The following is a 27027-nucleotide window of genomic DNA, read 5'->3' as shown; positions in this document are numbered from 1 at the left end:
TACCACTGATTTCCTCAACATTCTAGAGTCTTTTCGTGACCTGGTAACTATGGAGACCATCTTATGTACCATTGATGTAAAATCACTTTGCACTTCCATACCGCATGATAAAGGCATTGAGGCAATCGAGTCATTCTTAACGATGACAGACAAACCAGAGAACCTCAAAATATTCCTGATGGAACTCATGCATTTCACCCTCTACCACAGCTACTTTGAATGAGCAGGAACTTTCTACATCCAATGCTCCGGTACTTCCATGGGCAATTGTGCCGCCCCGACATACGCGAACCTCTACATGCACCGCTTTGAATTGGACAATATACTATCCAAACAGGAGTGGATCCAACACCTGACTCTTTACAAAAGATATATTGATGACATTTTAATTTTATGGAATGGTCCAACTAATCACCTGGAATCACTAATTGAATCTCTCAATACAGTCGACCAACGGATTCAATTCACTCATTGCATAAATAAAGAATCCATAACATTTTTAGATACCAAAGTCACAATTTACCAAGGACGCCTCACCACTCGGGTTTACACAAAACCCACTGACCGCAATAACCTCCTTCATTTTCATAGTTTCCACCAACCAACACTCAAGAAACATCTGCCTTACTCCCAACTACTGAGATTAAAAAGGATTTCAAGCACCAATGATCTTTTCGAATCCAGCAAACTGGCCTGCATTTCCAAGTTTGAACAACGCAAGTATCCCACTGAAGTCCTTGACAACGCCATCCTGAAGTCAGACAAGTCCACCCGACAAATGCTTCTTTCACACAGACCGCTTAAAACTTCAGACCAGAGAATGACATTCGTGTCGAAATTTTCTACACAAAATTTCAACATAAAAAAAACCATTCTTAGATATTGGCCAATGCTAAGCACGGAAATGGATTTTAACAACATCTTTGAAACACCGCCCAGATTTGCCTACCAAAGATCACGCAACTTCAAACAAATACTATCCAAAGTTGATGTATCTACCACAAGCACTTTCAAAGGCACTCTACCCTGTCTTAATTGTGGCAACTGTAATTCTTTTATCAAAGGTACCACCATTCAACATCCCTCACAAGGCAACACGATCAAACTCAAGGTCACAGCCACATGTAACAGCCAGAATCTCATTTACATGCTGAATTGCCCATGCGGTCTCGTTTATGTGGGCAAGACCGAGAGAAAGATTCGCATAAGAATTAACGAACACAAAAGTAACATACGCACAAAACAGGCAAAATCCCCAATTGCAACTCATTTTCACCAGCATCAGCATAACATTTGTCAACTGCGGTTCCTTGTTCTTGAACAGATTCCCTACCTGAGGGGACGAGATAACTGTAAATACCTATTACAAAGAGAAATATTTTGGATTCACAAGCTGAACTCTACACATCCAAAAGGTCTCAATGAACGTTACGACCTGGGCTGTTTTCTGAAAATAAGGTCTTCCTTTCACATCCTAATCCGGGATTTGGACAATTACCCTGCCTTGGATACCCTACCACCTTGTGTAACTCTAAATGTTTATGTTGAATTTTGCGTTCATTTTGTTTATAGAGTTTTTTCCACATACACATGGTTCACGTAGGATAATAGACATTATACAACTGTATAATAATATCGACACCCTTGAACTCATTCACGTCAACTTGTGATTTGATTATGTACAATTTTGTATTTTCAGATTTCCCCCAGTACCTTCGTTTACTGTTGGAATTATCTAATTCACTCATGTTGTTTTCTCCACTCTACTTGCGTTTCCACACCAATGTTTTTTTGTACCCTGATAGCTTCATTCAACTTTATTCACCTCACTTTACTTCTGAAACTTATATTGTTTTCTCCACTTTACTTGCGTTTCCACACTGTTTTTTTTTGTACTCCCATAGCTTCATTCAACTTTATTAACCTCACTTCACTTTTGGAACTACAAGTCTTTCTTCTTCGTAGTTCCTATTCTACTCGCGCCTCTATTTAATCACGCGTCTGTATATCACATGATCACGATCCATTACACTCCTCGGAGCGTTTTGACATGATTCTCCCGGTTCCACGAGAATCTGTATACCATCATAACTAACCGTAAGTTTGATTTTTTGGCACTCGGAAATTGTTTAACACTCGTACAGTCTTTTTTAATATTCACGCCGTGTGCACGTGGTATTAATTTCTCTCCTTGCCACTCGTATATCTTAGCCAACACCACCGTCAAACCTCCCTCTCTTCATTATTCGTATACTTTAAACCTACACCACTGGGAAATCTAAACGCACGTTTAAATTGGTTTGTCCCGACACGTTTTGAAAGTGAATTTTTCAAATCACCGTGACGAAAATAATTACACATTAAGTTACCGTTTTGGCAATTATTGGGGCTCTAACCGTTCTACCCACTATTAATGGCGATTTTCTGCGAATGCACCAATTAACATTCTCTTCGACATGATTGCCTTCGGCATAACCATCACTCATTTCATACCGAAACCGTTTGAGCACAGTTTTGCTTTCAATCTAGTTCTTTAACTTTATGCACCCATACTTACCCATGCTGAATCCTATACCTTATCCTTTTAGAGCATCGCCCCTGAAGAAGGGCTCAGAAAGCCCGAAATGCATTGGGCAGTTGGACAAATGATGTATTGAATAAGAATGAATACAATTCTTTGACTCTATTATTTTGGAATAACGGTTTAATAAACCTGAATTTACGCTTGAATCAACCTCGACTTATCTGAGTTCAATTCACTAAAAGAGATCGCATCTCTGAGACCGAGTGCAACACAAAGGAAATTTTCCTATTCAGGAACGTGCTTGCTTTTTATACATTTGAATTCCCTACTCAGGGGGATTTATTTGTTTGCACCAACTAATGATCGTTTAAACCATTGATCTGAAAAACGTGGAGTGCGCACCTTCTGTTGGAGCATTTTATGGCAGGCAAGGTTATCCATTTTCTGGGTGACTGAATGTTGAGTTATGATTAGGAAGTTGGGAATTTGATATATACTTGTGCAACAGATGCTTCGAAGGGAGAAGTGTAGGGAGGGGGTGGGGTGTGCATCTTTTGCTGGTTGTGAAACATGCAAATTGTTGGTTTATACTTTCAGGTTGCACCATTGATCTTGATGTGAATGCATTGATGAGTCCCATATGGGCCCCCGCTGAGAGCACACTGTTAACTCCTAGGGTATGAGGGGTGAACCAGTAGCAGCCGCCCGTTGGGGGAATACACAATACTGAATGTAAATGGGCTCAATGATAGATTCAAGCAAATGGCTCTCCTTGTGTATTCCTAGCGCCAACGTCCTGCAGTGCTATTTCAGGAGACATCTGCTGGGAACGAACTGCTCTTTCCTTGGGTGACACGGTTAATCCAAGGTTTACTATGTGGGGTTTGCGAAGGGCTCTAGGGACACAGTGATTCTCTTCCCCTTAAAGTACTTCCCACTGGTTGTCCACTTGGTAACTGATCCTCTGGGGCCGTTCATAGTCCTTCAGGGAACCTTGGAGGGTAGACCCTGGGTTTTGGGGAGTATCTATGTGCCCCCTAGATTGCTGGCTGACACACTAGAGGCGGCGGAGATCTGTTTGACCAGGACGGCCCCTAGCTTCACTTTCCTAGGGGAGATTTTAATGCCGTGATAGCCCCCGAGTGGGACACAATCTTTGGCTTGAGGCTGGCCTGCTCCACGCGCTTACGTGACTGGGTAAATGCATTTGGACTGGTGGACTTGTGGCAGCACCAGACGGAACAACAAAACACATTTTATTCCTCTCCCCGTAGCACATCCACCCAACTAAACTATATTCTACAGCCTTCTTCGGAGGTTGGATACCCTGCTTGAACACAGGTCCTACCTAGGGCGCTCTCAGAACTTTTCCCGATCCTACTGAGAGTGGGAAGGCATCATTGCGACGAACAAGATGTGAGCAGACTGAATGCCTGTTGGAGTTTGCAGAAGATATCCACAACTCAATCGACTACTTTGAGGTTAACGAGGGCACAGCTTCCTCTCCCACCGTTCCGTGGGAGACCTTTGAAATGGACTTTAGGGGCAAAGTGTTGGCCCTCATCGGCGTACACAATAGGAGCAAAGAGGCAGAAGAAAACAAGTTACTTACCTGTAACTACAGTTAACCAGTATTGGTATCTTTCATAGATTCACATGCCTGAATCATTCCCCATCGCCGAGGCGGGAGTCCCACGGTAAATACAAAAGTAGTGCCAAGAGTAAATAGTAATAGGCTAAAAGAAAAAGCCTAATGCCTAAGTCTTAGTAGCCTATCTACATCATTATAGTAAAAAGAACCAAAGATTGGTCCCAGCCAATCAGCTGCTAGCACCCTCTAGAACCTTCCCAGCAGAGGCAGTTCTCCTCAGATTTTCCTAGCACAAGTGAGAAGTAAGTATCCCAATATAGAGAACTGACTAGCCGGGGAGGAGGGTGGGTGCATGTGAATCTATGAAAGATACCAATACCGGATAACTGTAGTTACAGGTAAGTAACTTGTTTTTTTATCCAGTATTGGGGTATCTTTCATAGATTCACATGCCTGAATAAGAGTAGCAAGCAGTATAACCATATACTGTTGTTTGCGGATGGTGGGTGACACTGGTTCATAAACTCCCAAATAGCATCCTCAGTGTTTGAAAAACATCTTTCTCTCTTTTTTTAAATGGAGTAGTCTTAAAGAAAGCAAAGCTATATCCAAGTATTATATAATATTATCTACTGGCGGTCGCCAGTAGATAGTTATAATTAGGACCATGTTTCCATAGGAAATCTGAAAATTCTATTTTGAATAACTTTGGCGCCGGTTGACGAATCCTCGCGAAATGTTCAAAACTAATGGGGCGCTCCGCTCAGCTCCTACCCTGAAAGTCTCGGGGTGATTCGTCAAGCGGGGGCTGAGAAAAAAGGGGGGTCCCAAACGCGTTTTCCCCATGCATTTTCCCATAGGACCTTTAGTCCAAGCTACAGCCCGAACGGCTGAACAGAATTACTTGAAATTTGGCAGAGATGTAGTCCTCAGGTCAAGCATGTGCCTTTTGCATATATGGTGTCAATCTGTTCAGTAGTTCCTGAGAAAATTGCAGTTAAAAGCACAAATATCTATAGGCGCGCACCGTGCGCGCACCCAAACATGCGCGAGCGTAATTCTGATTGGTGGTTACATGTCAGTCAACGTTAGAATCGGTCGAAATCAGGAAGTGTCGGCCGCCATTTTCTGTGTTTTGGTTGTGTGATAGTGAAAAAGAAAGGTGGAGAACGTGAAAAGGGGGCAGGGTAGAGAGTTCCTGACCCCCTAGCCTTTGTCAGGGGGTCCCTGAAGGACCCCTAAGGATGAAAAGAACATTTTTTCTTTTTTTTCAAAAAATCGCGGGATGCGCGCACCGTGCGCGCACCGTGAAAAACCTTAAAAAAATATATATATATTTAAACAAGCCATTCCATATTACAGGATACAGTCAATCTATAACTATATACATAGGTAGTTTATTGTAAAATAAATATATAAAAAATATAATACATGCCTACCTCAGCATTTAAAAAACCTTACAAATTCACTTAAAAAACCATAGGTTTCACACACGTTATGGTTAGGAATTAGCATTTAAAAAACCTTGCAAATTCACTTAAAAAACCATAGGTTTCACACATGTTATAGTTAGCTGGACATTTCACTCGTAAAAACCATTGAAATTCCCCCGTTATAGTTAGTTCAGATAACTATAACTCGCGCGATCGCCACTCTATCACAAGGATGATGTCATCAGTGATGTCATGAGTGATGCCACTGACCATGTCATGAGTGATGTAATATGTGACGTCATGAGCAGTGGATTGCGGGCGCGCGAGTTATAGTTATCTGAACTAACTATAATGGGGGAATTTCAATGGTTTTTTTACGAGTGAAATGTCCAGCTAACTATAACATATGTGAAATCTATGGTTTTTTAAGTGAATTTGCACGGTTTTTTAAATGCCAATTCCCAACTATAACGTGTGTGAAACCTATGGTTTTTTAAGTGAATATATATATATATATATTTATATTTATTTAAAATCTTGCAGACATAAATCTGTACATTTGCATGAATATTAAAGAATGGAGTAATACATAAAAAGGGCAAAAGTACCCGAGTCTGATCTTAATGAAAGAGATGGCGTAGAACAGCCTGTCCAACCACTGCATCTTCTTGATGCGAAGATTGAAGACCGTAATGCTTTATGAACGTGTGGACATTTTTCCATGTCGCAGCACGACATATATTTTCCAGTTACTCCAGCAAACAAAGCTGTCGACGTGGATACTGTTCTTGTCGAATGAGCTTTGACTTTCCTCTGCAAAGGTTTGTTAGCCTTGTCATGGCATAAATGAATAGCAGATGCCAGCCATCTGGCTATTGTTGCCTTTGTTACAGCTTTTCCAAGAGTTGCTTGACCATAGGCCACGAACAGCTGGTTGGATCGTCTGATATCCTTAGTTTTTTGTAGGTAGAATTTTAAACAACGTTCAACATACAGCAAGTGTAATGCTCTTTTAGCTGGAGTGGATGAATCCGGAAATAATGTTTTTAATCTTACTGGTTCGTTCAAGTTAAATTGTGTTGGTACCTTAGGAATGAACCTGGGATTTGTTCGAAGGGTTACGTAGTCCAGAGTAAAACTTAAAAAGGGTTCCTTTATAGTGAAAGCTTGGATTTCACTAACCCTTCTTGCCGAGGTAAGGGCCAGTAAATGGGCAACCTTCCAAGTGAGGAATTTGAGATCAGCTTTATGGATCGGCTCAAATGGACGCTTCATTAACTGCGCTAGCACGGTGTTGAGTTCCCACTCTGGAGGGGAGCTTGTACTGGAGGGAAGGATCGGAAGAGTCCTTTCATAAATTGTTTCACAAGAGCAGAGAAGGGAATTTTAAGCATTTCCTGAATCTGGAAAGAGCAGCAAGATGTACTTTGACCGATGAAAAAGTAAGCCCAGACTTGGCTAGAGGAAGCAGATAAAGGAGAACTTGTTCTGCAGGAGCTTGAATTGGGTGAATATTATTCGCCTCACACTAACAGCAAAATCGCTTCCATTTGAGGCGACAAGTGCTTTGGGCACGAGATTTGGCCAATATTTCACGAGTCCTGTGAAATGTTGAGGTCCTTGAACTCTAAGAAATCAGGAGCCATGTGTGCAAGTGCAGTGACTGTGGGTCCGGATGAACCACTTGGCCTCCGTCCTTTGACAACATCGTAGGCGTTGGCAGTAGGCGAATGGGCTTGTCTTGAGACAATAGTAGAAGTTCCTGAAACCAATATTGTCTTGGCCAACGGGGTGCAATCAGAATTAGACGGCAACCTTCCAGCTTCATCTTGCGGAGCACCTTCGGAATCAATGGTATTGGGGGGAAAAAGCGTACGCACAAATCCCTGACCATCGCATGGTCAGGGCATTCCCTCTTGACCCCTGTTGAAGGAACCTGCTGGCATAATATCGGAATTTGTTTTCTCTCGATGCGAATAGATCCAGTGCTGGTTTGCCCCAAGCTTGGAACACTGTATTCACCTGTTCCAGCTTCCACTCGTGACAGTCCAACTGAGACATGCTCAGCGTGTCCGCCAGAGTATTGTGGAGACCCCCGACGTGTTCGGCTCTCAGGGCATCTTGTGGAATGTGACCCATTCCCACAATTCCTGAGCCTCTTGCGAGGGCGACTGATTTCGTTCCTCCTTGTTTGTTGATATAATACATGCTGATGGTATTGTCGGTCAGGACTAGCACAGAGGAAACCGCAATCCTCGGGAGGAATCCTTGGAGAGACAGAAAAATGGCGCAGAGCTCCAGCCGGTTGATCTGCTGCTGTTTTTGTCTTCGAGACCATCTTCCTTGAATCTGCAAATCCTGCAGATGACATCCCCCATCCTTCCATGGAGGCATCGGTCGTTAAAACGAAGTCTGGAATGGTCTGTAGGAATGCGAGACCCTGGGTTAGATTATCTGTCTGCGACCACCAATGTAGAGAATTTATCATGCGCGGCGTGACCTTGATGGTATCGTCGAACGAACCCATGGCTTGTTGCCATTGAAGTTGCAGTTCCTCCTGAAGAGGACTCATTTTGAGCCGTGCCAAGGGTATGAGATGTATCGCTGAAGAGCACATCCTCAGGAGCGAAGTACACATTCGGACTGAAACTGACCTTCTTTTGAAATTGACTTTGCCAATTTTTGAAGACGCAGCTGGCGGCCGTGTGACAAGAATGCTTTGCACTGGATCGTGTCTAACCTTGCTCCGAGAAAAAACATGACTTGGAGAGGACGCAACTGATTTGCTGTTGTTGAGTCAGCCCCAGAGAAGAGTAGAGATGGATACATTCTGCTGTGGCAATCTTGGTTTCCTGTTCTGAAGGACCTTTGAGCAGCCAATCATCTAGATAAGGGAATACTTGTATTCTTCGAGATCTCAATGCGGCTGCCACTGGTGCATTGCACTTCGTGAAGATTCTTGGTGTTGATTTCAGCCCAAACGGGCGCACTTTGAACTGATAATGGGCGCCAGCCACTTAAAAGCGGAGATATTTGCGATGTTTGGGGTGGATAGGTATGTGGAAATACGTGTCATCCATATCCAGAGAAGCCATAAAACCTCGTGAAGACTAGGGGGAGGGGGGCCCCTAGGCAGAGTAGTAGGTGGCTGTTTGATGAATTCCAGGGTGTGGCCGTAGGTTACTAGGTCTAGAACCCATTGGTCTGATGTAATTTCCTGCCACTTGTGAACAAAAGCTGAAACCTTCGCACCCACGGGTAAGGAGGTTAAAAGGGTTGGCGCCCTGTGGAGATCACTGCTTCCTGTTAGTGTCTCGGCCTTGATACTGTGGTCTCTTTCGACCACCCTGACGGGAGAAACTAGTCGTAGACTATTGACGGTATGATGTCTGGCTCTAAGGCTGTCTATACTGGGATTGATACTGCTTATCCTGTTGGTTTTGGTATCCTCCTCTTGATGAAAAACCACGTCCTCTTGCTCCTCTGAAAGATCCGCGCCCGTATTGAAGGGTGCCTAATGATCGTGCAGTATCCGTGTCAGTTTTTATAGCTAAGAGGGCCTCATCAATATGTTTACAAAACAAAGACTTCATCATAGGCCATGTCTAGAATCTTTGTTTGCCCCCTCAGGTCTGAAAGTTGTGGCTTTAAGCCATCCCTGGCGTCAAAGCACTGCAGCCCCTGCTAGCTGACGAACGTTGGTGTTCACGATGTCCAAGGCGCAATCTATAGTTTGCGATGCAGTATGTTCTCCTTCCAACAGAATCTTGCTTGCTTCCTGCCTTCGGTCCTCAGGAATGAGGTCAATGAGACTTGCCATGTCTGACCACATTGGACGGTCATAACAGCCGTTTATGGCTAGAGAATTGGCAGCTCTAATAGAGGCCGCTGCCATGGTAGAGAATTTTTTGCCTATGAAGGTCCAGACAACGTCCTTCCTTGTCAGGCGGTGTGGTGATAGGTGTTGCGGGATTTTTAGATCGCTGTTGGGCGGCCTCTAAAATGACTGAATCTGGCCGAGGGTGGCCAATCAGACCGGATGGGCTGTTAAGAGGTGCACGGTATTTCTTTTCTATGCGCGGAAGCACTGCTGGAATAGATGTAGTCTATTATAGGTACCGCTCTCATGATCTTCCTGGACTCTTCCTTGAAATCATGATGGAAACAATCTGTCTTTTCGACTGTAACTGGCAGTTGAAATCTAGCTGCAGCCCGCTGCATTAAATTATGTACAGGGTGCAGTCATAGACAATACCATCATAGATAAGGCAATCATAGGTGAGGCCATCCTTAGATGAAGCAATCATAGATGAGGCAATCCTATGATGGCCATCTGTGGATGAGGCCATTCATGGATGGGGCCATTCGCAGATGGGGCCCTTCATAGATGGGGCCATACATAGATGATGAGGCTGTCGTAGATGACAGTCATAGAAAATACCATCATAGATGAGGCCATCCGTAGATGAGGCACTCATAGATGAGGCAATCGTATGATGGCCATCCGTGGATGAGGCCATTCGTAGATTGGGCCATTTGTAGATGAGGCCATTCGACAATGGGGCCATTTGTAGATGAGGCCATTCGTAGTGGAGGCCATTCGTAGATGGGGCCATTCATAGATGGGGCCATACATAGATGATGAGGCTGTCGTAGATGAGGCACTCATAGATGAGGCAATCGTATGATGGCCATCCGTGGATGAGGCCATTCGTAGATGGGGCCAATTGTAGATGAGGCCATTAGACAATGGGGCAATTTGTAGATGAGGTCATTCGTAGTGGAGGCCATTCGTTCATGAGGCCATACATAGATGAGGCCATAAGTAGATGAGGCCTCATTGATAAGGCTATCATAGACCATTGCAGATGAGGTTGTCATCGACGACCGTCATAGACAATACCATCATAGATGAGGCAATCATAGGTGAGGCCTGTGAGAAGTTGGCCTGATATATGATGTCACTAATTCTAGGGATCCACCGGACACTCTTCACTGACTGCCTGTCAGCATCTTTCCTTCAGGAATCCATAGGAGTCGACGACGAAACCCGACACAAGTTCACACCTATGCACCCGCGGGCTAGGTAACTTGGGTACTCCGGTGCTCATCAGGGTATTGACTATCCTAGTGTCTAGTTCTCAAGTCTCGACTTCCTAGCTACTTCAGAAGTGTCCTAAATCTTATTAATTCTAAACTGTATTATTTCTATCGATTATACGCATTACGCGTGAGTGTTTCCACTCTGCACCTGAATCCCGTGGGCCTCCCACTTCCTAACCTTGGGTAGTATAGTGTAGCCCCAGCGATTCCCTAGGCCTGTCCTATTTCCGTGACAGTGGTCCTTATACCAATTGCTTAGTATATGGTTTGCGTGGCCCCTAGGGCCTAACTGTATTACTTACCTGTGTGACTTAATGTATGCTTAAATAAGACTGTGTTGTACTTACCTCGAATCTCATAAAGAGTGCTGAGGGTTTGACTAGAATAAATACACTTTATTTTATATATATATCTGTTGTGGTGTCCTTTCATTTGGTATTCAAGGGATTATATATGGTATCACAGCTGGCTTCACATGCCATTCAGAGTTTAGCCTAAGACTGCTCTTGTCCATGCTACCACTAGGATAGCTGGTCTATAAGGTTGACTTTACAACCAATCACCATAAGGGTTGTTTGGACTGATACAAGGTGTACACTAGAACTAGTGACATCATACATCAGGCCAACTTCTCACATTGGTGAGCAGCGGATGGGATCTGAGCTTGCGGTTGTAATTCCATTGTAATCTTGAGATACTAAATTGAAAGATCACACAGATATTGTTTAGGTACATATAACAGATTATAATACTTAAGTCCTACTGGACTTAGTTGTTGTAGGCTGAAGGGCCTAGCACAACCGGACTACAACTACTAGAGAGGTTTAGTAGAAACAACTAGTGTAGGTAGGTGCACACACCACACCCTCACTAGATCATGTCTCTGGGAGGAGATCAAGGAGATTCTCTTTCAGGAGGGGCAGGTCTGAGAAAGATCCCCTCTAGATATGATACCCTAACTTTTCAGGAGATGAGACAATTGTGTACCTCCAGAAAGTTAAAACAGGGTGCAAACCCTACCCTCCTTCAGCTAGTACAGATCCTAGAGGAATATGATGTTCTTAGGGCCTCACAGGCTGGTACCCTAGGTACATGGGAGGGTCTACCCACTACAGATGAGTCAGATGGGACTTCAGATGAGGAGGTAGACAGCCAGGGCCAACTAGGAAGACTTAGCCAGGCTAACCTAAGCTTACATGGGAGTTTGCATGGGGTCCCCCCATACAGACTCCCAAGTGGGCTTAAACAGAGAAGCAGGAGAGACAGATCCCCTTCAAGGGAATCCATCCACCCCCATGTCTCTAGCATCTCTAATGCCTCTTCTCACAGGGGAATGACTTCCCCCCCCAGAGAAAAGAGCATGAAGCCAGAATGACGATACAAAAATAAAAAGAAGAATTCTATTGTAGTGCTAGAGGAACTCCTATGTTTTGAAACCACGTGATCACCTTTGACTACCATCATTTTATGATTGGGACTGAATGTCCGTCTTGCAAATGCTTCTTTCCCTTGAAGGTTTCTTTCGTATCTCTTAGTTTTAAAGTGGGAGCTGTCACAGAGTGGAACAGCTTGCGAAGAACAGAATGTGTGGGATGTGCATTTGAAAGCATTAGCGAGAAAGAGGTGTGGAATGTACTTCTTGGTCTCGGAGTGCAGTGTTATGAGCAGTGGTGCTAATATGTGCATTATGTTTTACATTGGCAGAAGAAGTGTGTGATGCTATAGGCAGTGGTGCACAAATGTACATTGTGTTGTACACTGGGAAGTATCATGAAGTTCCTACTATTGACTGTGACATGCCCTCATGTCATCTTGAATTGTGACTTGGTCTTGCTTGAGCTTTTTGCGCGCACAGGCAGGCTCCCAGATGACTCACATTGTTTAGGTTATTCACATTTAAGGTTGCTTTGTTTTCTGTGCTTTTGGAGATTGTTAAATGTACCGTTGGAGACTTTCGTAAGCTTCGTTAAGATAAAGGCTGGAACATGTCAGAATGCAGGAGGCACATGAGAACTCCTTAGCCATGGAATGCTTGCACGGAAAGTGGCCAATTCCAGTAAGTTTCCTTGGCGCAAAGGGAAGGCCTCTCGAAATCTTCTAGTGTGTTTTGAGATTATAAAGCTGAGGTTTGTTGACTTAGAAACCAGGATTGTTTGAGCCTGGTGCAGGCATCTGGTTGCTGAGTCTCCTGACTTCGACTGTGAGTCCCCCAGTTTTGAGAGGGCCAGGAAGAAGATTGCACCAGGTGAAGTGTTTGATTTTTGATTGTTGCCATTGTGATGTGTGGCTGTTTCCGTGCATATCCAGTTTCCAGTGGCTATAACAGTCATTGTGATGCGTGACTATCAGTGTTCCCCTTCAGTTTCCAGTGGCTATAATCATTTGAGCTGTATTCTTTGAGTATTGACTTTGTGATGTGTGAGTGAGTGAGTGCACATCCAAGTTAATTATCTGATGTATTCAGTGTATATAGCTTTCTGATATCTTGCAGGACGCCCAGTATAACTTGCTTGTGTATTATTCTTGTGTTTTATTATCCATGCATTTAACAGTTGCACTTGTCAAGTGTGTTACTATTGCTTGCATATATAGCACACTTATGACATTATCTCACATGAGATCGGACTCCTTTGAGCGTCATCTTGAGCATCATCATAATTTATCAAGCAAAGTCTTTGATGTTAGTCTGTGTGCCATATGAATTATTAGTGCCTATTCAGCAGTTTGCTATTAATATGATATAGAATTATGGCACAAATAGTCCCCGCCTGCTTGAATTTGAGGTTTTCAGGTTGTCAGAACACACATAAAAGTTTATACTATGTGCATTCAGTTTCACATATGCACTGCTAGTTCATTAATTTACAAATTTCAACAGAAGTTACGTTTGTGTGTTTGAGCTCAGTTCGGGATCGAGTAGTACATTTCTATACAGCAACTTATATGAGGCTTCACTGACAGAGTTCGGAAGTGTTTTTCATGTTATCTAGGAAAAGTGATGTTTAACTAAGTCTCCTGTTTGTAATGTATTTCAGCATCACAAATTATTTATTTTAAAAGTGCTACCTGAGGGGGTTTGCGCTATATTTTAAAAAAAGTTATGGCACAATAGTGGGTGTTCCAACTGAACGGAAAAGATGGCGATACATTTCTTGTGCTATAGTACATTTAGTGGACTGCTTATGCATTTTGCACACAATAGGTACATCTTAATGCACTATGTGTTCTATATACTAATTTTTAGATATTGCATTTTCCACTATGTTTATATTGAAGGTATTGCACTTTTAATGTATTTTCATGCATTCGAGATTTCACAATATGTGATCAATATTTCTAATACGTTTATGATTGGGACATAGTTTATACGTTAAAGAAAAATGGCGCTGACCGAATTGAGAGAGGCTGCTGTGTCAGACACAACCGCTTTCTCCCGTTTGCTGGGTCGGAGGAGGCCCAATACAATAAAAAAGCTAGCAAACTAAATCGCAAAGGTGCACCACTCAGTAACAAGAAGCAATAGACACATCACAAAACATCAAGTCCGTGTCCATAGCATTTTTCATATATTTTCTTCTTTTATTCTCAAAATATTCTTGATACAAGACCACAGCCGACGCGTTTCGTCCGGTAACGGACTTCTTCAGGGTTGTAAATTTGACAAACAAATATATATACAAAAACATCACAAACAGCGATATACACTATCACATTCAAACAATATATATGTACATATTATGTACAGAGGGTATAACCTTGAAAACAGGACAGCTGTATACAAAAATCACATTAATATTGTACTTAACACGGGGCGTGGCCTGAGGCGTCTAAGAGTGCTCCAGGACCCCTCCGTCATCCGCCTCGCATCCTGCTGTCAGCGGCACCCATCCGCAAACCAAACCTGCCTGCTGCGTTTCCCTGTGTGCGGAGCTCTGCCAGAAACGGCCTACCTGCCGAATTGGAGCTCTGGGCGCCAGGCTGGGCTCCTGAATTGGAAGGGCCACGGAGTCGCCAGGTGGTGGCCTCACTCGCGCTCCATCTGTGATTTTGGCGCTCCGGCCCTGGGAGTGCCGATCGGAGCCCCGGCACCTGTCCTCCTCCGCGGCGGATGCCTTGGCCTCGGGGACCTGCTCTGGCCTTCTGTTGCCCGCTCTGGTGCGGGGACTTCTTCGTGCTCCACGAGCACAAAATGGCGATGCCCACAGCCCTTGACCCTCCGAAGCTCAATCCCCTGCCTGCGTGTCCGGGCCAGGCGCCTGAAGAAGTGGCCGAAGTGTAAACGGCAACGCATTGGAGAGCTTCACACCGGAATGGAGGACAGGGTGGCCGGGAACGGAATCGCCTCACCTCGGCTCTGAGGACCATCCCGGAATTCCAGGAGGTGAGATTACCGGTGAGGAGGAGGTGGTCAGGGATCAGCTGCCTTATCAAGCAGCGGTGCGTGAGGTTGGCACTTGGCCTCAGAGCCCCCCCCCATCCTCTCAGTCCTCCTTGGATCTGCTGCCGCTGCATCCCTCTCTGCCCCAGCATTCGCCTTCTCGGTTGGTGGTGGGGAGGCTCACCGGCTGCGCATCTCGGGCAGAGGGCGCTCCCCCCAGGCCAGGTCCTACCGGCCCTCCCACCGCCCAGGCCTGGCCTCATCGCTCCCTCTCGTTGGATCTCCCTGGGGCATGGTGGCCTGCAGCGGCTTTTGGTGGCCGTGCCTGGGAGTCCGGTACACCTGGAGGGCCTATTCTACATCTTCATTCCTATCCTGGCCCATGAAGAGACGGCAGCCCGTGAGGGGTGACGCTTTGAGGGCCTCCACCCCTGAACCGCGAGAGGTGCCGGAGAGACACCGCTTCACTTCACCGGCGGCGATGGGCCCGGAGCCCAGGGAGAAGAAACTATCCGGTGAGTGGGGAGCGAGCCGGGGGTTCGGCTGCCGTATCGGGCAGCGGGACTGGAGATCGGTGCAAGGCTTTCCAGGCTCCCGCCCTCCTTGTCCTCCATGGCCTTGTGGTGTCCGGAGAGACGCTCGCTCTGCTGTCCTTGCACCTTGGTTCTGCCCCTGGGACTTGCCTGGTGGGGTGCTGGGGAGGCCTACCATCTGTACATTTCGGGAAGCGGGGTTTCCCCTTCCCCCTCCTCCTAATGGACTCCTGCGGGCCTTCTCCCCCACCCCCCGACCTGGCTCCCAACCATCTTCGGGCTGGAGATACGAGGAGCTGGACAACACACCATTGCAAAGGGCCGGGGCATCCCTGGGCCTACTACTATCACCTGGACCCGGGATGGCCTCCTTCCGGCGCGTACAGCCTCCCTCCCGTGGAGGGTGGTGCCCCTTCTTCCCCTTTCGGCGGCCACTTCGGGCAGCGGTGCGCTGGTTGGCTGTTGCCCTTCTGGGGGCACCCCAACTCCTTCCTCATCGGGCCTCACCCGCTGGGTGGCTTACTACAAGGGGTGCCTGAGGCTCTACTCTTCTCCAACCGCACCGCAGGGCTCTGCCTGCGTACGGGATCGGGGAGGCAGCGGCCCACCCCCCCATTGATCTCCTGAACAGCGGCATCCATCCTGTTCCCATGGCACTGGATCCTCAAGAGCCGTGCGATCACAGCCGAGGCGTATGCTTGGGGCCCGCTCTCCTTTGTCCGGCCCTTGCAGCCCACACGGATACTTGACTTATCACCGACCATCGGAAGAGACAAGGCCTCTAAATCAGTAGCCGCCCCCGCACAAACAAAGATGGACCGGTTCACCACTTCAGGGCACGAGACGCCTGGGCGGGCCGATGGATCTATCCCCATCCCAGGCAAAGACTTAGCGGCCATCCTGCAGGCAATCAGCAGGGCCTCGTAGGTGGCGGGGAAGATCGGAGAGGTCAAGGTAGATGTGTCCCTCCTCCGGCAAAACCTCCTTAATGCTACGGCCCGAATAACAGAAGCCGAATCCCGAATTTCAACAGCAGAGGACGATACCCATCAACTAAAAGAGCAGGTGGCCAAACTACGATCACACACCAAGGAGCTCCACCGGCGTGCGGAGTATGCTGAAAACCGTGCATGCCGCAACAACCTCCGACTAGTGGGGTTCCCTGAAGGAGCTAAAAAGACCCAGACGACTGCCTTTGTGGAGGCTTGGTTCACTTCATGGATGCCTAAAGACTCCCTCTCCGCCTGGTTTGTGGTGGAGAGGGCACACCGGTCCCTCGCGCCCAAACCACCAGGGGTCACACCTCACCCTATCATCCTGAAAATTCTTAATTTCCAAGACAGGGATGCCATCCTGCGCGAGGCGTGCTCTCAGGTACCCCTCAAATTCCAAAACCACACCATCATGGTGTTCCCGGATTACACCAAGGAAGTACAAGACCAACACTGCTCATACATACAAGTCAAGAAGAAACTGCGAAACCTGGGCCTTCAATACCAGCTTCAGTCCCCAGCGCGCCTGCGGGTTGTCTTTCAGAACACTACGCATTTCTTCGACTCTCCTCAGGCAGCCTGGACCTAGCTAACGAAAGACCGGCCCCTCAAACAACAATGTAATCTATCCCCCAGGCCAACGAGCGCCCAGTCTGCGCAACCTCGATCGCCTGGGCGCCATCGCAGGCAGCATTCGCAATCCCGCAGGAGGTGCCGGTCTCGGGCAGCGTCCCAAAGATCCTCGAGCCTGGCTGCCCAAAAACTCAGACTCTTCAAGCCCTTCGGACTCCCTTCCCTGCCTCAGACACCATTCGTCTGGCGGCCCATACGTGGCTCCCACACTGTCGGCCCAAAATGACTCCCCGAGGGCAGACACCAATCTCTCCTGCAGCCCGGCCCTCTGGCTATCCTGAGGGTGGCAGCTGATAATGTGAACACTCAGAGGGCGCGCTCCGACCTCATGGAAACCCAGGGTTCTGACAGACTTCTTGCTCTGATCTTTAGTCTTTCTGCGGAGACACTGCATATCCGTCCACATGCAGGGGTCCTCCACGCAACTCAACCCGAGCGTTTTGGTTTTGGTTCTATTAGGGGGGCTGACAGATGCTTCTGTTCTCGAAGTATAGGTTGGGGTGAGGGGCAGGGGCGGTTTGGGATCGTTCTTTCCCAGTGTGTGTTGTTTTGTTAGTGTTTTGTTGCACCAGCAATCACACGGCACTCCGTCTCATTTCCTCATGGGATATGAAAGGCCTCAAACAGGCAACCTGACACACACTCAGGTGATCCCTCTCACGGCCTCGATTCTCTGTACGGCTTTGTCCCGCCAATACGACCACCTGCCACCATGCCCGACACGCCCATCCCAGGGGCTTCCCTTCACGTTGTGTCTTGGAACATCAACGGCCTCCTGGACCGCCTCAAACACATGGCTGTACTGCGATACGCACAACGCCTCGGGGCAGAGGTTCTCCTACTTCAGGAGACACTTGCTGGGTAATCACTGCCCCTTCCTGACACGATTTGGGTATGACAGGGTATGGCATTCTGGCTTCACCCGGGGCTCCCGCAGGGTGGCGGTCTTGCTGAAGCGTTCTCTTCCCTTTGTGCTTACACAGGTCATCCACGACTCCCAAGACACTTCGTGGCCCTTTGTGGTTCGTTGAATGGCAACCCCCTTAACCTGATATCCATATACTCACCCCCATCGATACTTGCGGCGACCCTGGAAAAATACATTGAGCTATTGACCTCCCTGCCCCTGGGTTTCACTTTCATTGGCGGTTACTTTAATGCGGTTTCCTCCCCAGATCTGGACACGATGGGTCCCCCATCCCACAGTAGACACACGCAGGCGAAACAATGAACAAACTCGTCTGAGTCACTGGGTCCCCCCCCCGGTGCATCTGACGTGGAGGATGAACGCGTGTTTCCTCCAGGATAAGGAGTTCCGAAATGTAGTGGGGAAAGCGGTTAAGCATTATTTCCTGGCTAATGACTGGTCGGTGTCCTCTGCAGGCACCCTCTGACAAGCAAGCAAAGCCATGATCCGGGGTGTCGCTCAGGGCCAGCTCAAGTGCCAGAGGCAAGTGCAGCTGCAGCATATCACCTCGCGAGAGGCGCAGGTGTTACACCTCACGAGAGGCGCAGGCGTTGCGCCTCCAACAGTCCTCCTCTGCGGTTGCCGCCGCTTCCAAAGAGACTTCTCTCTCACCTCCGTGCTGAGATTCAGCAGCTTTCCTCATAGGCGGCTAAACTCCTCTGGCGATCATCATTGACCAGAGTATATAGCTGGGGCGACAAGAACTGCTCAATTCTCCATAGATTGGCTACCACATTATTTCCGAAATAGACCTGGACGGATCAGTGCACCGATCCCCAATAGAGAGGGCTCACACCTTCGCCTCCTACTACCACCAACTCTATATGGCTAAAACCCCCGATACTTTCATTCTACAGCTTGCTGGGGGCCGAGGGCGCTCGCCATCCCCACCTGGACTCCACTGTCCGGCAGGCCTGGACTGCCCCATCACCCATGAAGAGATTGGGGAAGCAATAACCCTTACATCCTCGGGCAAGACCCCGGGTCCGGATTGCCTCCCTCAGGAATACTATGCTCCTTATTGCGAAACCCTCGTTCCGCGCCTCGCTAACCTGTTTGAGGAGGCGGCTGAAGAGGGTTCCTTCCCACCCAAGACAGACATGGCCACCATTGTGGTTCTTCCCAAATCTCAGCCACCCTCCCCACAGTGTGCGAACTACCATCCCATCTCCCTTAACACGGAGATAAAACTTTTCGCCACGATTCTTGCCCAGTGGCTAAAACCCTACCTGTCCGTGTTGGTTCACCCGGACCAGTGCGGGTTCATGCCCTCGTGCGGTACCCGGCAAGGTCTCCGACGGTTGCATCTGGCCCTGGCTCACCGCCACTTGCTCACCCCCTATTTGGCGGTCCTCCTTGTGGACTTTGAGAAAGCCTTTGATTCGGTGGACTGGGGGTTTTTAGATGCGGTCCTCGCTAAGATAGCTTTTGGTCCCCACTTTTGGGGTCTGGTTCGTGTCCTGTATGCCAAACCGAGGACACGCTTTCTAGTCAATGGGGTCTTGCCGGAAGCCCTTCTCTGTCCACAGGGGAACAAGGCAGGGATGTCCCCTTTCCTGTCTGCTCTTCGCCTTGGCGATGAAGCCCCTGATACGGTCCGACCGGCGTGTGCAAGGATAGGAATGGCCCAATGCAGAGGCTGACAAGATCGCTCTCTATGCGGACGACATCCTTATTTACCTAGCAGATCCTGCACGATCCGGCCCTCAATGCCTCTAGATCCTACACTCCTTTGAGCGGGCCTCCGGCTAAATCCTGAAAAGTCGGTCCTGGTCCCTCTCCACCTGTCTAGAGAATGCTATGACTGGCAGTCCAACATACCGCTCGAACGCCAGTCGTTCAAATACTTGGGGATATGGGTGACTCTGCTCCCTGATCTATGCTGGGCCCTCAACGTTACTCCTGTGGTGAAGAAAGCCAAGGCAGATCTCCAGAAATGGCAAACATTACCTCTGAGCCCCATGGGGAGATTAGCCCTGTTTAAAATGATTATTCTCCCCAGGTTCCTCTATGTTCTCCAAAACACCACCTTCTGCTTTCCGAGGGCCTGGTTTAGGGAGTTGGACACCATGGGCTCTAAGTTCTTCTGGGGGAAGGGGAGGGTTCGCTTGGCCCTGAGCATATGTAGGATTCCTTCATTTGATGGGGGTCTGGGGATGACCCATTTATACCTGTATTATCTGGCCAAGCGCTTGCTTTCCATACACGACGGTTTAACGGGGGCTGGTCTGACCCGGCCTACAGGCTTGAGCTGGGCGAGTTAGACCTGACCAAAATCCAGTCTTTGTTATATGGGGAACCCATTCCATCCTGACTACCGGAGGGGACACGCTCCGCGCTGTTGGTCTGGCGGGCAGCACTGCGAGACACTAAGTGGACACGAAAGCTGACCCAGTGAACGCCCGTCTGGCAAGGCACTTGGCTCATAGGTTAGTGGGCTACAGGGCTTTAGATCCTAGGACCTTGTAGGGATCTCACAGTTTTGTTTTGTGTGGGCAAGCATTCACATGCGCTCCTTCAGGGACCTACGCACCCGGTACTCCCTGCATTACACAATTTTATAAATATCTACAGCTGCACCATACCCTCCACGTACACCTCACGGAGGACACGCAGATCCCTGAACCCTGCCCACCAGAGGCGCAGGTTATGCTGGGGGACCTGGGGAGGGGGGTATCTCCCGCATCTACCAGACACTGGTCAATAACACCCCGATCACACTAGATCGACTCCAAAACCAATGTGAGGAGTGGGTGGACACAGAGGATGAAGACTGGCGCGATGTTCTTATGGCTCCCAGGACGGTCACAGCGTCAGCCAGGCTCCATATGGTCCAGCTATACTATTTGCATGCAGCCTACCTGACCCAGACACGCCTTCACCAGGCAGGTTTTTGCCCGACCCCCGCCTACACCAGGTGCGCCCATGAACTGGCTGATTTCTTTCACATGCTATGTGAATGTCCCCGTTTGACACTGCTCTGGGGTGACATTGAGGAAGAACTCCCGGAAATACTGGGGTAGGAAGTCCCTCACGACCCACGGCACGCACTCCTGGGTATTACAGATGGGCTGGATGGGTCCAGAAATGAAATGCTGTTTCTTACTACGGCGATGGTGGTGGCTAAGAGGGACATAGCTGCATCTTGGAAATGCCCTGATCCCCCGTCTGTTGGGAAATGGCGGAGAGGGGTTGACTGGTGTGCCGCACAAGAGAAAATGATGTAGGAGGCACACTGTTGTCCTAAAAAGTATCACAGGGTGTGGGGGGGGAAGTGGTTGGGGGAATTGGAATAGACATGCAGGAAATGTTCATTTGCATTTTATTTTGTACCTTACCGGCTCCAAGCTGAGGAAGAGTAGAGCCGTTGACTCAGATTTTTTATTTATTTATTTTGTTTTAAATTTTATTCTCACTGTATATTGATTGGCTGGCATTGTTTGTCGTGAAAACAAAAATGTATTTATCAAAAACAAATATTGTACTTAACACAACAGTTTCACAGCACATAACTACTTAAACTTCTATTTTCAAAATAACCACCTAGTTTGATATTTATATACAACATTTAAACCACTAAATATCACATACTACTTACACAGAAAACCATATACAAAACAACCTCTTAAAAGATAGATTAAAATGAATAACAATTGCAGAGAAAGTTGTGAAAAGTATCTGAGAAAACATCCCTTTATGTGTAGGGATCTAACACTATATATAAACCGTCGGTGGGCGGAAATTGTGATACATGATGGTGTGCAGACTCTAGGCATGATAGCCGGGCACTCATGAATTGGGAGCATAATATCTTAGCTCTGTTACTTACATAACTGGGATACATTCAATTTGGCTATTGGCTGCAGTATTGAACAGTTAATGTTGGAAGTGCTTCTATGGGCTCTAGGTTGTTTCTGGTGGGAATACATTATATATAAAACTTTAAGGTTGTTTTAGGTCTATCAGAGATTACAACCTAAAGCGAGTCCCTGATTGAAGTTGTGTTATATATTTTTGCTTTCATGTTTTTTTTTTTATATTACGTCTTCTGCTAATATAGGGCAACCATCTTTGAACTGATTGATATATTGCTCATGGTTTCTCTTGTCATTTAGTCTATGTATGTTTCCTATTGAGGATGTTTCCAGGTTGATCTTGGCATCGTCCGCATAGAGATTTAAGGGGATGTTGGGTTTTTAGGTCTCGCTAGAGCCAGCGCACATGCGCTGGTCTGCGAGACATTAAGTAACTGGCTTTTAAAAGTGCTACCAAAGCCCTTTTGCCAGCCACCAGCGTGCGGTCACGCACGCGTGAACGTGCACAGGCCATCTGGTTTTTGTAATGGCTCATTAAGCCATGCTCCTCCTCCCCCTCTCTCTGCTCTGTCCCCCCCTCCCTGCTCCCCCTCTCTCTTCGTCAGCTTCTGACGTGATGTGAATTACATTCGTGAATTGAATTACAGTTTTAAAGACGAACGGAGATAACACGTTTTAATTTGATTTTTTTTTATCCATTTGATAGCTATAATTATGGTCTCAGTCTGCATTTCTTTATTATGTTGCTGTTGTTATTGCCTTCTCATGATGTGCTACGCAGCCCACAAATTACTTTAGATATTCGCTGAACAAGTGAACCTCTTCAGTGTGGTTAGATCCTTCCCCGGGATGTGATAACCTTTGCTTAAAAGACGATCCATTTTTGCTGAAACGAAGAAACTAATGATAAATGGCTCAGCCCGAAGGTCCTTGCAACTATCACAGAATCTCCCAAGATGGTTACAGTGCTTGTCCTCTAACACAACTCCACCAAAATCAAATTACATTTCTATTAATTATTTTGATGGAGGCATTTTTCAAAAATTGAAAGGTATGAGTTTCTAATTCACCAGATTCAATGCTGCAAATTAATTAGGTCCTCTAAGTACGGCGTAAAAACAAAATTCTATCGGTAGAAGACACAAATCTACACATGATGTTTTAAAAAACAAACCTTTTAGTTGTCCCATTCATTTGCCATTACGATGTATGAAGACAAGAAGAAGAAACTATCTTCCAATGAAGCACTCAAGTTGCAAGAAGCTACAATGCCACTGTCACTTAAACTGTTTATAAGAGTAATTTTATAGAGGAGATTGGAAATAAATCCTCAGCTGAGTACCAGAATTGGAAGGGAATGAATATGCTACTTACCAGTATGCATCTGTTCTTGGCATGTAGGGCTGCTGACATTCATATCTGTGCATAGATCGCCGCCTAGTGTTCGGTCCGGATGTTTGCACGTTGTTGTCCTGGAAGAGTCTTCGAAGTATCCTGGGATAGGTGACTCCTCCCCTGGACTACAGTGCGCATGGGCATCATCTCCATCCTCAGATTGTTTTTCGCCATTGTGGCAGTGATGGAGTAGATACAGAAAGTGATGACCATGCTTTACAGTAATTCTGAGAGCTGCAGCTGCTACAGGCGCCGGGGAGGAGGGAGGGCGATATGAAGGTCAGCAGCCCTACATGCCAAGAACATATGCATACTGGTAAGTAGCATATTCAGTTCGAGGCATGTGGGCTGCTGAATTCATATCTGTGCATAGAATATATAGCAGTGCCCTCTTATTAGCGGCAGCTACCAGTGCCAGCTGCAGCGGTCTGAAAAAGAGTTTTGAGAACAGCCTGTCCTACAGCTGCCTGCTGTTTTGATTGCACATCTACACAATAGTGTTTGGTGAATGTATGTGTAGTGGACCAGGTGGCTGCTCTACAGATATCATGCAAAGGAATGTTTCCTAGGAAAGCCATGGAGGCCCCTAACTTACGTGTTGAGTGGGCTCGTGGGGGAATCGTTAAAGTGTGTTTAGCCTTTTGATAGCAAATTTGAATACATTTAACGATCCATCTGGCTATACCTGCTTTGGAGATAGCGTTACCTTTGTGGTGGGGGGCAAAGGCAACGAAAAGTTGTTTTGTTTTCCTAAAGGGTTTGGTCCTGTCGATATAATACATGAGGGCCCTCTTTACATCTAGTGTATGGAGTGCCCTTTCTGCGACAGTCTGTGGGTTTTGAAAGAAAACAGGCAGTTCAATAGTTTGATTCATGTGGAACTGCGATACCACCTTGGGCATGAATTTGGGGTTGGTACGTAGTACGACCCTGTTGGCGTGAACCTGTATAAATGGCTCTTGGACGGTTAGTGTCTGGAGTTCACTAACTCTTCGTAAAGAAGATATTGCTACTAGGAAAGCTACTTTCCAGGTAAGGAATTGAATCTCGCATGAGTGTAGAGGTTCAAAGGGTGGACCCATCAGGCGTGTGAGGACCAAGTTGAGGTTCCACATTGGAGCTGGTGGGTGGCTAGGTGGAATGACTCGTTTGAGTCCTTCCAAGAATGCTTTGATGGCAGGCACTCTGAATAGAGAGAGGTGCTGCCTGGTCTGCAGATAGGCTGATATTGCGGTCAAATGGACACGTATAGAGGTGTACGCCAGATTGCATCGGTATAGGTGTAATAGGTAACAAATAATGTTTTGGATGGATGCGTCTAGCGGGTTAATGTCATTATTATTGCAATAGATGACAAACCTTTTCCATTTGGCTGCATAGCAAGCTCTGGTAGTGGGTCTCCTGGCCTCCTTAATGATGTCCATACAGTCAGGTGGCAGGTTTAGGTAACCAAACTCTAGGACTTCAGGAGCCAGATTGCCAGGTTCAGCTGTTGCGGATCTGGGTGCTGAATCTCTCCATGGTTCTGCGTCAAATGCTCGAGTTTGACCCGCAGCCTTTGATGCGGCACCACGGAAAGTTCGAGAAAGGTGGTGTACCACGGCTGGCGTGCCCACGTTGGAGCAACCAGGACGAGTGTCAGTGAGTGTTGTCTGAGTTTGCGTGCCACCAGCGGTATCAGTGGTGCTGGGGGAAAAGCGTACGCAAATCTGCCGGACCAGTTCATCCATATCGCATTGCCCTGCGACTGCGGATGTGGGAACCTGGCGGCAAAGCTTTGGCATTTTGCGTTTTCGCTTGTGGCGAATAGGTCTATCTCTGGATGACCCCACTGCTGGAAGTACGGTTGGAGTACTGATGGGTGTAACTCCCACTCGTGCATCTGGTGGCTGTGTCTGCTGAGCAGATCCGCCACCTGGTTGTCCTTGCCGGGGAGGTGTTCTGCCATGAGGAACATGTTCCTCTGAATGGCCCACTTCCACATGCTCTGAGCCAGATGAGACAACTGTGGAGAGTGTGTTCCTCCCTGCTTTTGTATGTAGTACATGGCGGTCATGTTGTCCGTCCGGATCAACACGACTTTGTTGCACAAGTGTACTTTGAATGCTTTCATTGCGAGGAAGATTGCCATCAATTCCAGAATGTTGATGTGCATCTTCCTTTGTTGTGTTGTCCATAGTCCCTGCACTGTGTAGTTGAGTACATGAGCTCCCCATCCTTGGAGAGACGCGTCCGCTGTCAGTATTATTTGTGGAACAGGCTCTTGAAACGGTCGGCCCTTGCAAAGGTTTTGTGGATTCCACCAATGCAGAGAGTTGTATGCCCGACCGCTCACCAACACTAGGTCTTTCAACTGTCCTTGAGCCTGATTCCACTGACGTGCTAAGCACTCCTGAAGCGGGCGCATATGTAGTCTCGCGTGGGGGACTATGAAGATGCAGGAGGCCATCATGCCTATCAACTGCATGAACACCCGCGCGGGAAGGGAGTGTTGTGGTTTGAACTTGGAAATCAGCATTTGCATGCTGTTGATTCTCACTAAATTTGGCTGAGCTGTGGCCGCCAGAGTGTCTATAGTCGCACCTAGGTACTGTTGTACGTGTGCGGGCTGGAGATGGGATTTTGGGTAATTTAGTGAGAACCCCAGACTGTGAAGGAGGTGAATGGTGCGGGACATGTGGCTGGCACATTGCTGGGCTGACTTCGCTTGAACGAGCCAGTCGTCCAGGTAAGGGTAGACGTGTATGTGCTGCCTCCGTAGATGTGCCGCCACAGTAGCTAGGCACTTTGTGAACACCCTGGGTGCTGTTGTTACGCCGAAGGGAAGGACTTTGAATTGGTAGTGCTGCCCCTGAACAGTGAACCTGAGGTATTTTTTGTGTGAGGGGTGAATGGGTATGTGGAAATACGCATCTTTGAGGTCCAGTGTGGCCAGGAAGTCTCCCTGCTTGAGCAGCGGGAGGACTTGCTGTAAAGTGAGCATGTGAAAATGCTCGGAAAGAATGTACCGGTTCAGGGGTCTCCGGTCTAATATAGGTCTGAGTGACCCGTCCTTTTTCGGTATTAAAAAGTACAGGGAGTACACCCCCGTACCTTGCTCGTGGACGGGTACGGCCTCTATTGCGCCTTTTAGTAGCATACTTTGCACCTCCTGCTGTAAGAGCGTTAAGTGCTCTGAGGACATAGGACGGTTTTTTGGAGGTATTGTGGGTGGAGTGGAGGTCAATTCTAGGCAGTAACCGTGTTTGATAATATCTTTGACCCACCTGTCCGTGGTGATGGAGTTCCACGTGGACAGGAACCTTTGTAGCCTTCCCCCGACAGGTGTTATGTGGTCGGGAGGAAGGGAGAGGGCGTCACTGCTTGTTCTTGGGGGAGGACCTGGTGTTGCCGTAGCCGCGTCCTCTGCCCTTTGTGCTGGAGCCACGATATCCACCCCGGGTGTTTTTATCGTAGGTGCTTTGTGTGTTGCCCTTGTTGTATGTTTGCTGTGACCCCTGTCCTCTACCTGCTCCTCTATTTCCGGGCCGACGAAAGGAGCCGCTCCGAAAGGACTGCGTTTGTAGGGCCCCCATGGACTTTGCAGTGTCTGTGTCCTTTTTTATTTTCTCTAGGGTGGTGTCAACCTCCGGCCCGAATAAGTAGTCGGGGTTGACAGGTTGG

The 27027-nt window shown here is 47.5% G+C and overlaps 1 protein-coding gene across 1 annotated transcript in view; it reads right to left on the bottom strand.

The window, feature by feature from the left end:
- Window positions 1-27027, bottom strand: part of STAG3 (STAG3 cohesin complex component) — a 1816020-nt gene that overhangs the window by 1336627 nt on the left and 452366 nt on the right. The gene's annotated exons all lie outside the window — the stretch shown is intronic.

Source organism: Triturus cristatus, chromosome 12, assembly GCF_964204655.1.
Source record: "Triturus cristatus chromosome 12, aTriCri1.1, whole genome shotgun sequence".
Taxonomy (NCBI): domain Eukaryota; kingdom Metazoa; phylum Chordata; class Amphibia; order Caudata; family Salamandridae; genus Triturus; species Triturus cristatus.
This window is presented reverse-complemented; position numbering and strand designations above follow the sequence as displayed.